Raw genomic sequence first — 15627 nt, forward strand, 5'->3', positions numbered from 1 at the left:
CTGTCATGTTCTGGGATCTTGAAAAATCCTTACAGTCATACTCAGGATTGTCAGTTACAATACACTTTGTCACCAATGGATAATATTTGGAGAAGTAAGAAGCATTTTCAAAAGCTATATATTGGAGGTTTCTGAATGAGGACCCAGTTCTGAAAACTCTTTTCATTGGCTGAGGAACGGCAAATAGATAAGAAACAATTCACCAAAACTAAGGTTGACTATTTTTCATTGCCAATAATGGTTAAGCAACAATAATATTGCCTATCAGAGGCCTCAGAGGAAACCAGTAGGGCAGTGACAGAACCCAGCTGGGGCCAGCCTCTGGGATGCTAGGAGCCCTCTGGCACAGCCAGCCTCAGGCTGGCACTGCTGACTGGCTCTGTGAAAGCATCACCGGCACAGAACCGTGTCCTGGCCTTCCAGGAAGGTAAGTGACTAGCTGGGCCAAGAAGGAGGGATTCCCCAGGGTTCTACCAGAAGCTTCACTGAGAATCACAGCCCTGCAGCCACTGATCGCCGTGGTCCACCCCTTAGCAGATCTCCGTGAGGGGGGTCTCTCCCAGGCTGGCTGGTGGAAATCCTTTCTGGAGGAGGCTGACACTACCATCTGCCTGGCTAGAGGTCTTTACTGCTTCTTTAGCCTACAGTTTTCCTTCCTTCCCTCCCTCCACGAGCACTGACGGGATATATACTGTTTGGCAGGTACTAGGGGAGGCCCACAGTCCTCATGTACTAACAAATGAGTCTGAGCTGGAAGTACTTTCTGCCTCACAAGACAGATAATCACAAGTATAGTTTAGAATTCCATACACTGAGCTGGAGAGCACAGAGAAGGAAGAAAGCAGCTCAGGCTATAGAGGGTCTCAGAAGAGATCTTTATGGTGGATATCGGTAGAGGGGAATAAGGCACTCCCAGCAAAGCAAACACAGCCTATTTAGAAAGCAGAGGGTGGGGGTGGGTATTTTTTGGCTCACGTCCAAGACTTAAAGAAGCATCCACACCGGGGATGAGTTTGAGATACACAGCCTCAAAGCAACCACAGCCTGGGTTCAGGGATATCTCTTCAACTTATACCCTGCAGACAGTTGCCTATGCCTGGACGTTGGTGAGGAGAGGAGTAGGGGATATCCAGACCCTGACCTGTCATTCGTAAAAAGCTTGATGATCATTTTCAAAGGCTGCAGGCCGTTCTTTCAGAGTGGCATCCCACCTCAGACGCTACGTCTGTAAGGATGAGAGCTCTGCCTGGTGCATGCATCCTGTGCAGGAATGAGTCTTAAGACCTGTATGCTGATTTCTAACAGTGCCATCGGCGCAGGGTCCATGGATAGTGTGGGCGCCATGTGCATGATTTCATCACAGTGGAGCCCTTGGTGTTTCTAGCGCCCCTGCTTTGCTTTCTTTTTAAATTTTAATTTTATTGGATTGTGATCGATTTACAATGTTGTGTTAGTTTTAGGTATACACAAAGTGATCCAGTTATATATATACATGTATTTTTAAAATTCTTTTTCAGGTTCTTTTCTCATGTATGTAGGTTATCTCAGAATATTGAGTTTCCTGTGCTATACAGTAGGTCCTTGTTGGTTATCTATCTTATATGCAGATCATCCTAAGCACCTGATTTTTCCTCCCCGCCATGTTTCCCCTTTGGTAACCATAAGGTTGTTTTTTATATCTGTAAGTCTGTCCCTACTTTGTAAATAAGTTCATTTGTAACTTTTATTTTAAATTCGATTTTTACATATGAGTGATCACATGTTATTTGTCTTTCTCTGTCTGACTTCCTTCACTTGTTATGAGAGTCTCTAGGTCCATCCATGTTGCTGAAAGTGGCATTATTTCATTTTTATGACTGAGTAATATTCTATTGTTGGGCTTCCTTGGTTGCTCAGTGGTAAAGAATCCACCTGCCAATGTAGGAGATGTGGGTTGGGTCCCTGGGTTGGGAAGATCCCCTGAAGGAGGAAATGGCAACCTGCTCCAGTATTCTTGCCTGGACATTGACAGAGGAGCCTGGTGAGCTACAGTCCATGGGGTTACAAAAGAATCACATATGACTTAGTGACTAAATAACAACATTCCACTGTATATATGCACCATCTTCTTTATCAACATTTCTTGGTCAATGGACATTTAGGTTGCTTCCATGTTTTGGTTATTGTAAATAGTGTTGCAGTGAACACTGGGGTTCATGTATCTTCTCGGACTATAGTTTTCTCCAGTTAGACCCTTTGTTCAATGATATAGTTGATTTCCTATTGGCCCATCTCTCTCTTTTTTTATCTCTCCTTGCTAAAAGATAGACAATGATTGAAGAGATCCAAGTGCATATGTAAAGATGAAATACCACCTTTGCCTTTGAAAGTAGGTGTATGGCTAGGCAGGCTACTGAGATCCAGGTCTGTATTATATCCACAGGCAGAGGCCCTACCCAACCCTAAGCCTTCCCATGAACCACATTCTGCCTCTGGCCCTCTCTGCCTACACCCCACCCTCACAGTCCTACTTTGGAGATTAAGTAGAATTACCTCCCTTTTAGGACCTAGGTATGGCCAAGACTCTCCAATGACTAGCCCACATGGCCAGCACTCTAGAGATTAGAAGACCAGCCTTCTTGTGATAAGGCAAGCTCCTATTAACAGTTCTATCTTATGAAATAGGTGTCTCAATACCCCTGACCTCCTGAGCTTGTAGATTGGACAGCCCTGAACTTCAAGACCCTCTTATTCATGTATTAAATCTCATGTGATTACCTGGATTTGTGGCCCCCACAACCCACTCTGAGGCCTAATATTCATTTTCCCCATTCATTTCTCCTTTGTGCTTCTTGACACAAGCACAATGGATGGACTAGACTTGACACTGACTTCATAGGCTATATGTAATCACGTAGATGGTAAGTACAGGTATGTGAAATGAAAGAAATTAAAGTCTGGCTTGGCCAATAAAACTTTCTTGTCCCTTACAATTTAAAACATTTCCTGATCTTTGAACCACATTAAATCTTATAGTGTATTAGAATTTGGTGACACTATCCTTTACCACTGGAAAGAGCTAGGACTGCATTGACATGAACAAAGTAATCTTGCCCATGAAAGAAGATGTATGAATGCCACCTGCTTATAGAGCCCCATGTGGTTCTTGTCGGTCATCCTCCATTTAATTAGAACTGCAATCATCTCTCAAGGGGCACCTGGAGGCTTCATTAACTCTATCAGCTTCCCTATGATATATAAAACTGGTGATGTTGAAAATCTTGGCCATATAAAAAATACTAGGAAGTTGGGGGAAATGTATATATCATCTGGGTTGTAGTCATTCAGCTGCTAAGTCATATCCAACTCTTTGCGACCCTATGGACTGCAGCTTGCCAGCCTTCTCTGTCCTTCACTATCTTCTGAAGTTCACCCAGATGCATGTCCATTGAGTTGGTGATGCCATCCAACCATCTCATCCTTTGTTGCCCCCTTTTCCTCCTGCCTTCAATCTTTCCCAACATCAGGGTCTTTTTCAGTGCTCAGCCTTCTTTATGGTCCAACTCACACATTCATACATAACTACTGAAAAAACCATAGCTTTGAGTATGTGGACCTTTGTTGGCCAAATGACGTCTCTGCTTTTTAATACACTGTCTAGTTTTGGGGGCTTCAGGTAAAATGCGTTCCTGTTTCATTCCTGTAGGACCAGGGCTTTCCTGCAGTCAGCATAAGAACAGCATTCTTTCCAATTGGTACATTTGCTTCATGTCTACCTCACATTCCTGGAGCCTTCCCGTGTCCAGTCACATCTTTTAAAGCTGTCATTCCAGGCCCTTGTATGACCGTGAGCATGGCTCACTGATGCTTCTTGTGTGCTTCTACTGAGCCTGCCTTCCTCCATCTGGGGAAGAGGAAGTTGCCCTGTGAGTGGAGTTCACCAAGGGCCTTTCCAGTAAGCTGCTGCTGCTAAGTCACTTCAGTCGTGTCTGACTCTGTGCGACCCCATAGACGGCAGCCCACCAGGCTCCCCCGTCCCTGGGATTCTCCAGGCTACTTTGGGGTTAAACTTACAGCTATCAGAAGTTATCTAGAACCTCTCTTCTTCCATTCAGGCTGCTGTCCAAACCAGCGCGCTAGGAAGGCCTTCCAGCCTTGGTACCCTCACCTTAGCATGGAGCCACAGAGTATCCTTTAGAGTGTTGTCACCTGTGATTGACAATGCTGTGTTAGCTTCAGGTGTACAACAAAGTGACTCAGTTATACATACATGAGTATCTTTTTTCAAATTCTTTCCCCATTTAAGTTATTACAGAATATCAAGCAGAGTTCTCTGTCCTATATAATAGGTAGGCCATTGTTGGTTTTCTGTTGATATTTTCAATACAGTAATGTGTACATGTTCATCCTGAAACTTTTTACTGAGACAATTGTTCTTGGCATTTTGAACCAGATACTTCTTTGTTGGCAGGGAGAGGCTGTCGTGTGCATTTCGGATATTTAGCCACATCACTGGCCTCTCCCCGCTAGATGCCAGTGGCACCTGCCCCTCAGTTGTGACAAGTAGAAATGTCTCCAGACATTGCCAGATATCCCTGGGATGAGGAAAAAAAAATTCACCCCCTTAGTTGGGAATCACTGCTCTAGAATTCATGCTGTGTGGGGCTTTGTGGCTTTTCCAGTGGAGGGAATGTTCTAGAGTGCTTGTGGCATCTTCTTTGGCTTATAAGAAACAGGAAAGACAAGACATGACCACAGGGAAAGTCACTTGACCCAAGGAAACCACAAGACTTTGCACCATTCACTCTCAGTTCTTTACCCTCACTCTCTTATATCTTCTATATGAGAGTTACTCAGTTGTGTCAGCAGTTCTGATGTGGAGCGGGGAACGGGGGCAGTGGCTAGATCTTCTTGTCCAGCCATCTCCTGTCCTGTGGAAACACTTGTCTCTGTCATCAAAAGAGGACTCATTAGAAAACCCATAAGAAGCTTTATCAGCTTGTTATGCTGCAGGAAGCCAAGGGTTTTCTGAAACGCCCTTTCCTGTCTGTGTCTCCCTTGGCCGTTGCCACAGATTCTAGTAAATCTGCGATGCTTCAGAAACTGTGTCATCATTTCTCAGTGTTTTCAACACACTTCATTTCAAAGAAGGCCTTTATTCTAACAAGCTCATTTGAATGACCAGCAACTAAGAGAAAAAACTGGACCTGTGGAGATCTGTCCAGGCCCCACTGCTTCCTTCATGTCTAAGAAGCATAGTCTCCCAATATTCACTGCAGGGTCTGCTTCCATCTTGCACAAAAAGTGAAAGTAAATTAGTGGGAATAAAACGCAAAATCCATTCATTCACTCAAAGAAAAGTTACCAAGTCATTCAAAGAAAAGTCACCATTCATTCTTTCAAAGAAAAAGTTACCATCGTGCTAGTACTATGAGTTACTCTAGTTATTGTAGTTACTCTAAATACTGTGTATTTAGAGACACATAAGACACAAAATTCAAGAACTGTTTGTCCAGTGATAGAGCCCAATGTGAACAAGAACATTCACAATACAAATTAGGGGTCCTAGAACATGAGTGCCATAGGTGTTCTGGAAAATGTCATGGGAAGAGATGATGTATTCTGCATACTCCAGTCCTTTGCCTGGCCACAGTTTCCAGAATGCTTGTGTAAATCGCCTGTGAGAATGTGTCTTTGCCATCTTGGACAGAGTTGGTACAGACCAGTGGATCAGGGAAATATGGAAAATATTTCATGGAATATGGAAAATGCAAAAAAAATCTGGGCTTTCCTGAGGCATTTGGAAAATGACAAGTTGCCCATTTACCTCATGGGAAAGAAGACCCAAGTATGAGTGTGTTGGTAATTAGTTGACTATCGTCATTGGTGTCAGTGTGGAAAGAGACACCACCTGATGTGGAGGGAGTCACATCTGGTGCTGTGACTCCAAGGCTTTTCATCTTGATCATGTGTGGTTGTCATGAAGTCATACGTTAAGGATAAAGAACTCAACAAATTTTGATAGGCTGGGGCAATGCACCACACCTAACGAGATGAAATCTAAAAACAAGAAAATACAAGGCTTTGTCTTGGATCCAAAAACCTACCTGCACAAAGGCAGGGGCAGGGGGCCAGGCTTGGCAACAAATGTTGAGAAAGCATTTTTTTCACCAGGTTTTGTGTGTATTAGGAATCATCTGGCATACCTGTGTAAAATGTGGGTTCCCAGGTGCCACCCTCAGATTGTCAGATTCAATGAGTTTGAGGTGGAGCCCAAGAATCTGCATTTATTAAGGCTCCTCGGCCATTCTGTGGTGGAAGGTCTGGAAGCCACAGTTTGCAAACTACTATCTTAGAGGTCTGAGTTGATAGGAAGAGAATTCAACAATAGTGTTGAGTAAAGTGTAATGAGGAGGACAAAGGAGGTGGGAACCTTGCTCTACTGGGCTTGGCAGAGCAGACATGAACAATTTACATTTAATCTTGGGCCATGACCCTGGAAGAAGAGAATCAAACTAGAAACAGGGAGGCAGGGGACTCAGAACCAGGGCATGCAAAGAATAATTGAGGGAACTGACAGTGCCTAGAAAGATCAGAGGGAAGAGGACAGAAGCAGAGAAGGGTGATCTGCATAAACTTGCTCTGTGCGGCCTCACAGAACGACGCTAGCATCAGTGTCAGGGCATCAATTTCAGCTCAGAATAATGACCAACTTCTCCAGGCAGAGGTGCACAGGGCTGGAGGTGTTCAGTAAAGGACTGGAGAACACATTTAAATAATTCTTTTAGGAAGCTGGTGATAAGAGGAAGAGTGGGACATTGAACAGGTGGTAGGATCAAGGGAAGTTTTGTTCATTGCATTTTTCATAGAAGAGAATAGAGCATGTGTAGACTTCCAAATAAAAATGGATTGATTACAGAAAGATAAAAGTGTGATGAGGGCAGGCATTCAGTGGGGACAGGAGCAGAGAGAGATGAATAAATGAAGAAGCAGGGGATCAGATGGACCTAGAAGGGTGGTCTCTAAGACCCAGGAAAGATTTGCAGTGGAAGCAAGCAGAATAGAAGAAAGGAGGTAAGGATACAAAGGCATTTTATGGAGGAAAAGAGGGTGCCCTGCAAGGCACCTTAAGGTCACGCAGTGGGCAAGCCAAGGGTCTTTCCAATTATGGTTTCAAGAAACAAGGGGTTGAAATATGTTATCCAGAGTTAAGAAAGAGTAGGGTTGGTGAGGGCTTGAGGAATGTGGGAGAAGTGTGGAGTAGCAGGTTTGTGGAATTCAGTGAGGAGTCAACAACCATCCCTGATTGGCTGTTGCATTGTAGAACTTTCAACTGAGTACATTCAGCTCAAGTTCCTTGCATTCCCAGCAGTGTTGATCAATCCAGAGGCTTAAGTGAGTGAGCAGGCAGTGGGGGGAAACCTGGGCTGCAATCGGCATGGTGGACCCAGATAGGCTAAAAAACTTGAATTTCAGGGTCACAAAGATTGGTTAATGCCAAGCTTTGACGTTCCAGGGCAATGGGGTTTTCTTCTTCAGAGCCTCTGAACAAGCACCTGTCTTCATGAAGTGTGGAAACTCCACACTCTAGGGATGCCTACTCATAAGTACTCAAGGTATCTGAATTTTATTTCAAGGGTGTCATCTCTGTGCCTCCATCTTCATCTTTATAGAACTGGGGCTCTTCTGACTTGGAGATGGCATCGTGCGGCATATGTCCTAGAAATGTTGGGCTTTTATAAGCCCTGAGATTTTAGGAAGTGTACAGACTCTATGTCCGCTGTAATTCATGTTAAGAGAGATAAGCTACGAGACTTCTTACATGTTTTCTTCTAGTTTTCTCATGTATTTCCTAGTGGACTTACAATATATTTATGGAAAATAATGGCTCTGACTTGCCTGAAACTTGCAAGATTGACACAGTCTGAAAAGTCACCATAGCTGTCTTTGGCCTCAAACCCATTCAATATAGAAATCTCTTCAGATAATACCTAAATCGGTAGGGGGGTGGGGAGACTGGAAACAGGCCTGTCAAAGTGGAATCTTAAGCCTTGATCATTTGGTTCCTCATTGTTTTTGCATGATCAACTTTTAAATAGTCCTTAAACACTGATAGAAATACATTCTCTTTTTAAAAAGTAGATTCTTTGCAGGGCAAAAGTTTTTTTATAAAGGAATTTCATTATTGGCTAAAATCATGGGAGAGTAACGTTGTTTTTAAAAACTTGGCAGGACTGAAAAGAAGCAGGATTAATGACTCTATTTTTAAAAAGCAAAAAGGAAGTTCGTAATGTCCCAATCTGGAACTTTACCTGAAAAAAAAAATCACCAAATCATTTCTAGAATAATCTGTAGTGAATACAGCACTGGGAACTTATATCGCTTGACAGAATAAGTCCTGTCAAACTGATTCATTTCCTTCCATGAAAGAGTAACAAGATTTTAGTAGATTGAGGGGAAATGATAAATGTAATCTATATTTTATTTAGCAAGATGCTTGAACCTGTTCCATCCAACATCTTGGTCAATAAATTCAGAAAATTTGGGGACTGGCATTAGACGTCTGGGGGCAGCTGAGCTCCCATCCTGGGGTCTGGATCTAATAGCACATCCTTTTTGAGAGGCTCTGCAGCAGGGAAGAAGTTACCTGATCTGCTTTAAGAGGAAGAAATGATGGCAGCTTACTCCAAAAAGATCCTCTGAGCCCTAAAAAATGTATCTGATGTGTTTGTCATTCATGGTTTTGATTATTTAGATGTGCTGGGAAGATCGGTTATGAATATATATTTTTATCAAGTGAAATGGATGCTGGCTGCTCACAGTCATTCATACACCCTGCTTTGTACATCCTTCTGAAAATTCCCCAAGAACTTCCTGACAGAATTGGTTCTCAGGCTTCTCTGTCACCAAAGAGGAGGGGGAAAAAATAAGAGGAAACAATAACTCTGAAAGCAAGTGAGATGTGTGGAAATAAATCTGTCAGACTCCATAATTCCAAAAAGGGAAAGATACTTCTGGAAATTCTATTCCAGGCTAGGAAAGCGTCTGTTGCTAGAAATGGTGATGATGTTATGCCGGTGATTCGGCCTCAGATTTACATATCCCGCCTGCTGCAGGGCGCCCAGCTACCTTCATAACCTGCGTCACTTTTAACTAGTAATTTTCACAAGCCCCCGCCTGAGGAAGTCTGGTGGGCGCTTGTGTTCCTCACATTTCAGTAACTTTATGGATGGGATTAGGTATATCAGGTACCTGTATACAGAGAAAGTGTGTCCTTGATGATTTTTTAATCTCTGCCTCATTTGCCAATACCAACAGATTTAACTCAGAGCCTAATCTTGAAAAGAGTAGCCCTCCACTTTAGGGCTACTCAAACTCCCTTTGTTGAGGGCCCTCTATTTTATGCAGCACTTTCCTCATCATTTGATCCTCACATTCCAACCCAGTAGTGCAGACAGGTAAATAGTATTGGGATGATGTTCCGCATTTCTGCCATGCATTGAACGCCTGCCACGTGTCAGGCATTGCGCTAGAAATGTACCATCTCATTTAATCCTTCAACAGCCCCGTGCGGGGGTGTACTGTCATCTCCATTTTATAAGGAGAAAATACACTCTGAGGATTGACTCCCCAAGGCCATCCAGCCTTTAGTGGGCAGAGTGGGCATAAGACCCAAGTCTTATGTGATCTACATTTTAAGAAAAGATCTTGGTTCCTCAAGGTGGTTAGAGAGTTCTTTCTTATATTTGTTTCCTTTTCTGTATGCTTTAAAATCTGTTTACTGATTTATGTGTCACACATCACTGCAAGGTGTATCTGTCTCTAGCTCACCATCTTTCTTCATGTCTTGACCATAAGGCACATCTGTCTCTGCTGACCTGCCCCAAGCAGATCAGGAGAGAGGGTCTCTGATTTAGGTACCAGCAAAACACTTTCTGTTCTGTGGTCATTTGCCTTAAGAGAGAAATGTTAGGTAACTAAATCATGTTTTTAAAAATAGATGGATGGTAAAAAAAAAAAAAAAAAAGCAAGCAAGCAACTGCCAATCCACTTTGTACTATTGTTATGCCATTGTAATCCAGCCCATAGGCTCAGCTGTTGAGGTCAGTTCTTTTAGTAAGTATGGATAATCATAAGGATAAATATTTTTTTAAAAATAAAAATAAAGAACCAGATCTCAGAAAAACACAGTAAAGTCATAGTATAAGTCGTAAACATTAAGCATTCATTCTGTCTTTGTTAAGCATATCTCTGTGCCCAGAACTGTTTTCCTCCTGGAATCATTAGCAATTCAGGGTCATCACTGGCGTCATCATCGCCATCAACATTATCATTATCCTCCTCTTCATCATGGGCACATCAGTGAGCACCAATTAGCACTGTGGGCATTTATGGAGATGTGTTCAATGCAAGCTCCATATGCTACCCTTGCAGGGTGGGGCGACCCATAACAAAGAATGCAGATCTATTCATAAACCCATGTGCATTTGCACATCACCACAGGTCCTGAGCAGTGAAACAAATGGATCTCAAGGATGCTATTTTGGCACCTGGATAAACTAATCCAGGAAGTCTACCCAGAGAGGGAATCTGAGAAACTGGATGAGGTCAGCTTTAACACTGGGCCAGGGGGCAGGATTCACACGAGGAGGTGAGCCTGAGCTAGGCTCAAGGATGGGAAATCCTTTCCCAGATCTCTTCAAAGTTGAAAGGTGCCATGTTGAAAGATCAAGAACCCTTTTATATATATATATATATATATATATATATATATATATATATTTTGCATAATTCCCATCACGCTTGTCACTTCTCTCTACCACTGTGGGCTTCAAATGGGGGTAGTATAGAAACCTGCCACAGGCATCTCAAACCCACAGCTGGGAACCTGTGCTCCATCTTACTCTTTTGTACTTTAATTCAGGAAGGGCTCCATAAATATTCATGGAGATGATAAGAATGACATTGAGACTCTCAACACCACTTTATGCGGGTTCTAAAACCACAAAAATCATTTAATTGACCAACAGAGCCATCTGCCTAATTGACAACTCAAAACAGCAAGTCCTTGGTCTATAACATTTAGAAGTTTAAAATTAGAACTTTTACAACGTATTGGAAGCTTGTCAAAAGTTCTGAATTTCCAGCATGTCTGAAGAGGATTTAGATTCCAAAGAGGCAAAATCTGTCAGTAGACCTACTAGACCAGACCCTTCTACTAGTATTGTACCTTGATTGGTGACAAGGTCTCCAGAAGGTCATGATATGACTTCCACAGTACTGGAAAGAAAATTTCTATTTCTCAAGAAATAGGAATGCATCTGAACATTGAAGACCAGTAGTATCTTAATATTGTTTTAGTATCTTAATTGCTTTAGTACTGTCTTAATATTGTTTTAGTATCTTAGGATTGATTTTACTAGGGTCTTCCAACAGGACGTTGCGTTTCTGATTTTCCATATAACCTAGTGGTAAACTTGCCCACGAAAGCATGTTCTTCCAGTAGAGTCCCACCTTTATGCCTATTGGGGATTGTATGCCTTCACCTTAAGTAATGATTACTTAATGGCCTCACCTTTGCATGACTGTCCCATTCCTCCTCTACCTCACTGCCCCATCCAAACCTACAAGGTGTGGGAACCCAGGAGGGCACAGCCGGGGGTGGCAGGTGGGAGTAAAAGGGGAGATGGCTTTGGCCAGGCGAGCCCTTCCCTGTGATTCCCCCCAGCTGTTTCACCCTCCAGTCTCCCCACCTCGTGGTCTATTTTGGAGGCAGTTTCCAGGGACACATCTCCACCTGTCTGTAAGGATAAACAGTTTGAGGCTCTTGTGTCTTTATTAAACATTTCCTCTAAGCAGCATGCTTTGGCTCTGTGCCCATGTGCACCAAGAAAGGTTTCTGGGAGCAGCTGAACCCCAGAGCCTTGCCACAGACAGGGTTGCTTGTAAAAACAGCCCTTTGAAGAGGTAGGAGGCACCTGTGCTGATCGCTGGCCTTCCTCCCTGCCCCCTGGGTCTTCCCAGCTCCCCCAGATCCCGGCTGGCCAGAAAAATGCGAGAAGCCTCCTGGGCCCTGGGGCGGGATGAAGAGCAGCAGCCTAGAGAATCCCAGGTGCCAGTTACTCACGATCCCTCTGCACAAGGCCAAGGGCTGCTGGGACCTGTGGTCTGGCTGTGGGGCGGGAAGGGTGCCCCTGCCTGCAGCAGCGGTCAAAACACCAGAGGGGAAAGATGGAGAAGAAATAAATAAATAAGGCCTGTCTGGCCAAAGTCCCTGCACCTAAATCTCCAAGCCCACTGGAGCAGGAAATTGAGCGGCTGGATGGAGCTGCCTTGCTCTGCCCTCCCCCACCTTTGGTCTGGAAGCTTTTCTGGGCCTTTCTGACTTTTTTTTTTTTTTTAAAGAAATGTCCAACCTATAGAGAAAGAGGAAGTGTATTTTTAAACCCGAGTGAAGACTCAGTAGCCACTGATCTGTGAGAGAATAAAAGGGGGAAAAAGGCTTGTTGAAGAAGGGAAAGGAAAAGGGCACCCAGAAGTGTGTGTGTGTGTGTGTGTGTGTGTGTGTGTGTGTCCAAGACAGTCTAGGAGACAGCCTACAAGGAAAAAGAAAACAAAGGAAAGTGTGACACGAGGAAGACAGAGAAATAAGCGGGAGCAGGCGTGAGTGGTGGGGGAGGAGGCTGGGTGGTAGAGAGAGGCCGGAGGATGGATGTCGGAATGCGGGCGAGCTGGGAGGGAGGGAGGGAGGCCGCACATGTGTGAGAGAGACAATGATGTCAGCATTTCCTTCTGGACTGGTCACATGATCCTTGCCAGGTAAACAGACTGGAAATAGACTCCATAAAGGCCGAGCCTGCTGGGGGGCGGGGGGTGGGGGAGGGTGCTGCCACTTCACCCTTTCCTCTCTGAGGAGTCCTGAACGAGCCGGGTTTCTTCATGTTTGTGACAAGGTGGTCTCTGAGTGGAATTGCCTTTTTACAAGCCAAGGAATATGACTCAGGGAGGGAAAGCTATTTGCTTTTATAATTAGCTCTAGGAGTTAAAGAGACATTTTGATTTTAAAAAAGAATGGAGGTGGGGATGAATGTAAATTTAAGCTCCGATGCTGTGTCTTGGTGAGGGCTGGATTGCTTATCCTCATTTGTCTCCTTTGGAAGAGGGTCAGATGGGTCTAGATTAAGGATGGATTGGAAGGCTGCAGTTTAGAATGAAAGGATCAGATGCTGTGATTATCAAGATTAGGAAAAAGAAAATGCTAACAGATTCAAGGTGGATATATTAAAGGAGTCTGATACAGCTCAGTATGTGACTGTGGTACCAGAGCAATAGAGACCCCATGAAAGAGATTAGGTGAAAAAAAAGACAAGTTACCGTGCCTTTCAAACAGACTTCTTTCCCCCTCAAAATACTGCTTCCTGACCAAAGCAGGGCAGAGCATCTTAAGAGTGGCAAAGGCATATCTGGAAACTTTATCTGAAAAGCGAAGTGGGTGAAACAGGTAATTTTCCCACCTAGAAAGCTCTAGAATCCATAGTGGGGCTGGGGTGGGGAGAATTACTTGGCTTTCTTCAAATTCCTGAAAATAGGGCCTTTGCATCTATGTTGGAATAGCTTATTTGGGTCATCCTTTGAATAATTTTGAAGTGAAAGGAACTACCTCATTTTGGTCATTATTTTCTATGTCCTTGTGGAAATTTAGCCAAAGCCTGTGAGAGGGAGGGTGGCCAACTATCTGAGTTCTCCAGGGTTGAGGGTGTTCCTAGGATGCAGTTTTAAATCTAGGACAGTCTTGGGCAAAGTGGGACTACCAGTTGGTCACAGTAGGAGGAGGCCTAGCCTAGTGGACATAGAAATAGTAACATAATTCATCCTCACCCTGTTCCATCAACAAACAAAGCAATACTCTTTTACTTTTTTTCTACTCATTTCTTCCTCTCTCCCCCATCATCCCTTCCCCCTCAGTCTTCCTTGATCCTTTCAGAGCAGGGACCACTGTGAGACAAATTTGAGGATATGTGACTGATGCCTTGACTTGGATAGAATGGAGCCGAGGTGAGCAGTTGGGTTTAGTTGCACCTGGAAAAAGGAAGGAAGAAAAAATGATGCCTCCTTGCTGCTTCTGACTCCTCCCTGCCTTCCACTTCCCCCACTCGTTGTGTGTCTAGGGGAGGGGTCCATCAGTGCCATAGTCTACTTTTGGCCCTTGGGTTGAAAGATAGATATTTGATACCCCTGTCTGTTAGCAAAATACGTCACTCTGACAAGACTCCCAGCCCAGAGTTATTTTTGCAGCATTATGTAATTGGATTGCTTGGTCAAGAGGACTTCTTAACAAGGCTTTCAGCAACCCCTCCATGGGGGCCTGGCCAGTTTGCTGCCCAGTTACACACACTCACTCTTGTGCAGTTGAAACTGCCCAGGTCAACCCAGAGAAAGACAGCGGAGAGATGTCAGCTGTCGCTATTGACCTGCCCACTGCATCCCCTTGCTGCAGAGCCCCTAGAAGGAATGTTTTACTGCCTGGTGGCCAGAGTCAGGGAAGACTCACTCCCACGGCAAACCTCACTGTCCACGAAGCAGGCTCTCCTCTTTTGAGGGGGCTGCAGGCCAGCTGAGGCACAGACCCTCCCCTGTGCTCCCCAACCCCCACCCCACCTGTAGCACTGAGCTCCAGGGCCAGCCCTGGAGGGACCGGGAGAGCCTCTAAAGCTGCCATTTGGATGTCACTGCGCAGTCTTCTTCCCGGTCTTGGGATTTCCTCATATTTGCTCATGAGTAACTGGTCATCTGATCATTCCTTCCTGTTAACCTACTGACTCACAGAAGTCACAAATTTGTCTGAGCTTCAGACACAGTAAGAAAATTTACAAAGGAAAAAAAAGGGCCGGTGTGCGCTTCTCCTGGCGTGGCCAGTGCAGGCCAGCAGACCCAGCAGCACATTGGGCGGCTGTCCTGGGGCCCCAGTAATGTGGCCTTCATCTGGCCACATTCATGGCGGGCCAGGGGGCTTGTCCATGCCGTCCTCTTGCATTATCACTCCTGCCTTTGGGCCCTGAGACGGTGTCTTCCGTGGCCTTCAGTACCTATCTCAGCCTTGGATCCAGTCAGGAATCCATAGCAAAACCAGAGAACCCATCCCATAGTGTCTTCCTTTCCCTTCCCTCAGCCCACAGCACGGCATCCCATTTTTATTTTCCCTTGGGTCCCTGATCGTTCTATCTTAACAAGAGGCTGACGGTATAGTAGAAATAACTTTAAAGCCAGATGGAGCTGGGTTCACATTCAGGCTGAGCCTTGAATAGCTATGTGATCTTAATCTCTGAGTCTGATTTCTCATCCATAAAATGGGACTAATAACACCCATTTCCTAAGGCTACTGGGAGAGTGGAATCCAGAAACCTACAAAGTATCTTCCAGGGGACTCACACACAGTAGGTGCTCAATAAGTGCAGGCCTTCAGGGAAGGAGGGGAGGAGGGAGGGGAAGAGGAGAGGGCCAGTTTACCGGGTTCCTAAGGAGTTCCTAAGAGCTCCAACCCCTTCACTCTGCCATCCCTCTGTCCCTCTCCCTGGGAAGGCCCTGTTTCAGGCTGCTGCGGGGGTTGCGGTGGGGTGGGGGGGGGGAGCGGATGTGGGAATCAGGGGA

General features: G+C 44.7%; 1 protein-coding gene and 1 long non-coding RNA gene across 11 annotated transcripts in view; one reads left to right on the forward strand and one right to left on the reverse strand.

Annotated features, from left to right (window-relative positions):
• Positions 1-15627, reverse strand: part of LOC129632492 (uncharacterized) — a 69769-nt gene that overhangs the window by 19774 nt on the left and 34368 nt on the right. The window contains exon 3 of one of the 2 annotated variants that reach the window (XR_008704556.1): positions 13654-14058. The exons of the other annotated variant lie outside the window; for it this stretch is intronic. This is a non-coding gene — a long non-coding RNA (uncharacterized LOC129632492). Of the gene's footprint in view, positions 1-13653; positions 14059-15627 lie in introns of those variants that run through there. 2 annotated transcript variants of the gene reach the window in all.
• ZFHX3 (zinc finger homeobox 3) overlaps positions 1-15627 on the forward strand; it is a 290141-nt gene that overhangs the window by 3206 nt on the left and 271308 nt on the right. The gene's annotated exons all lie outside the window — the stretch shown is intronic.

The sequence above is a fragment of the Bubalus kerabau genome, chromosome 17, assembly GCF_029407905.1.
Source record: "Bubalus kerabau isolate K-KA32 ecotype Philippines breed swamp buffalo chromosome 17, PCC_UOA_SB_1v2, whole genome shotgun sequence".
Lineage (NCBI taxonomy): Eukaryota > Metazoa > Chordata > Mammalia > Artiodactyla > Bovidae > Bubalus > Bubalus kerabau.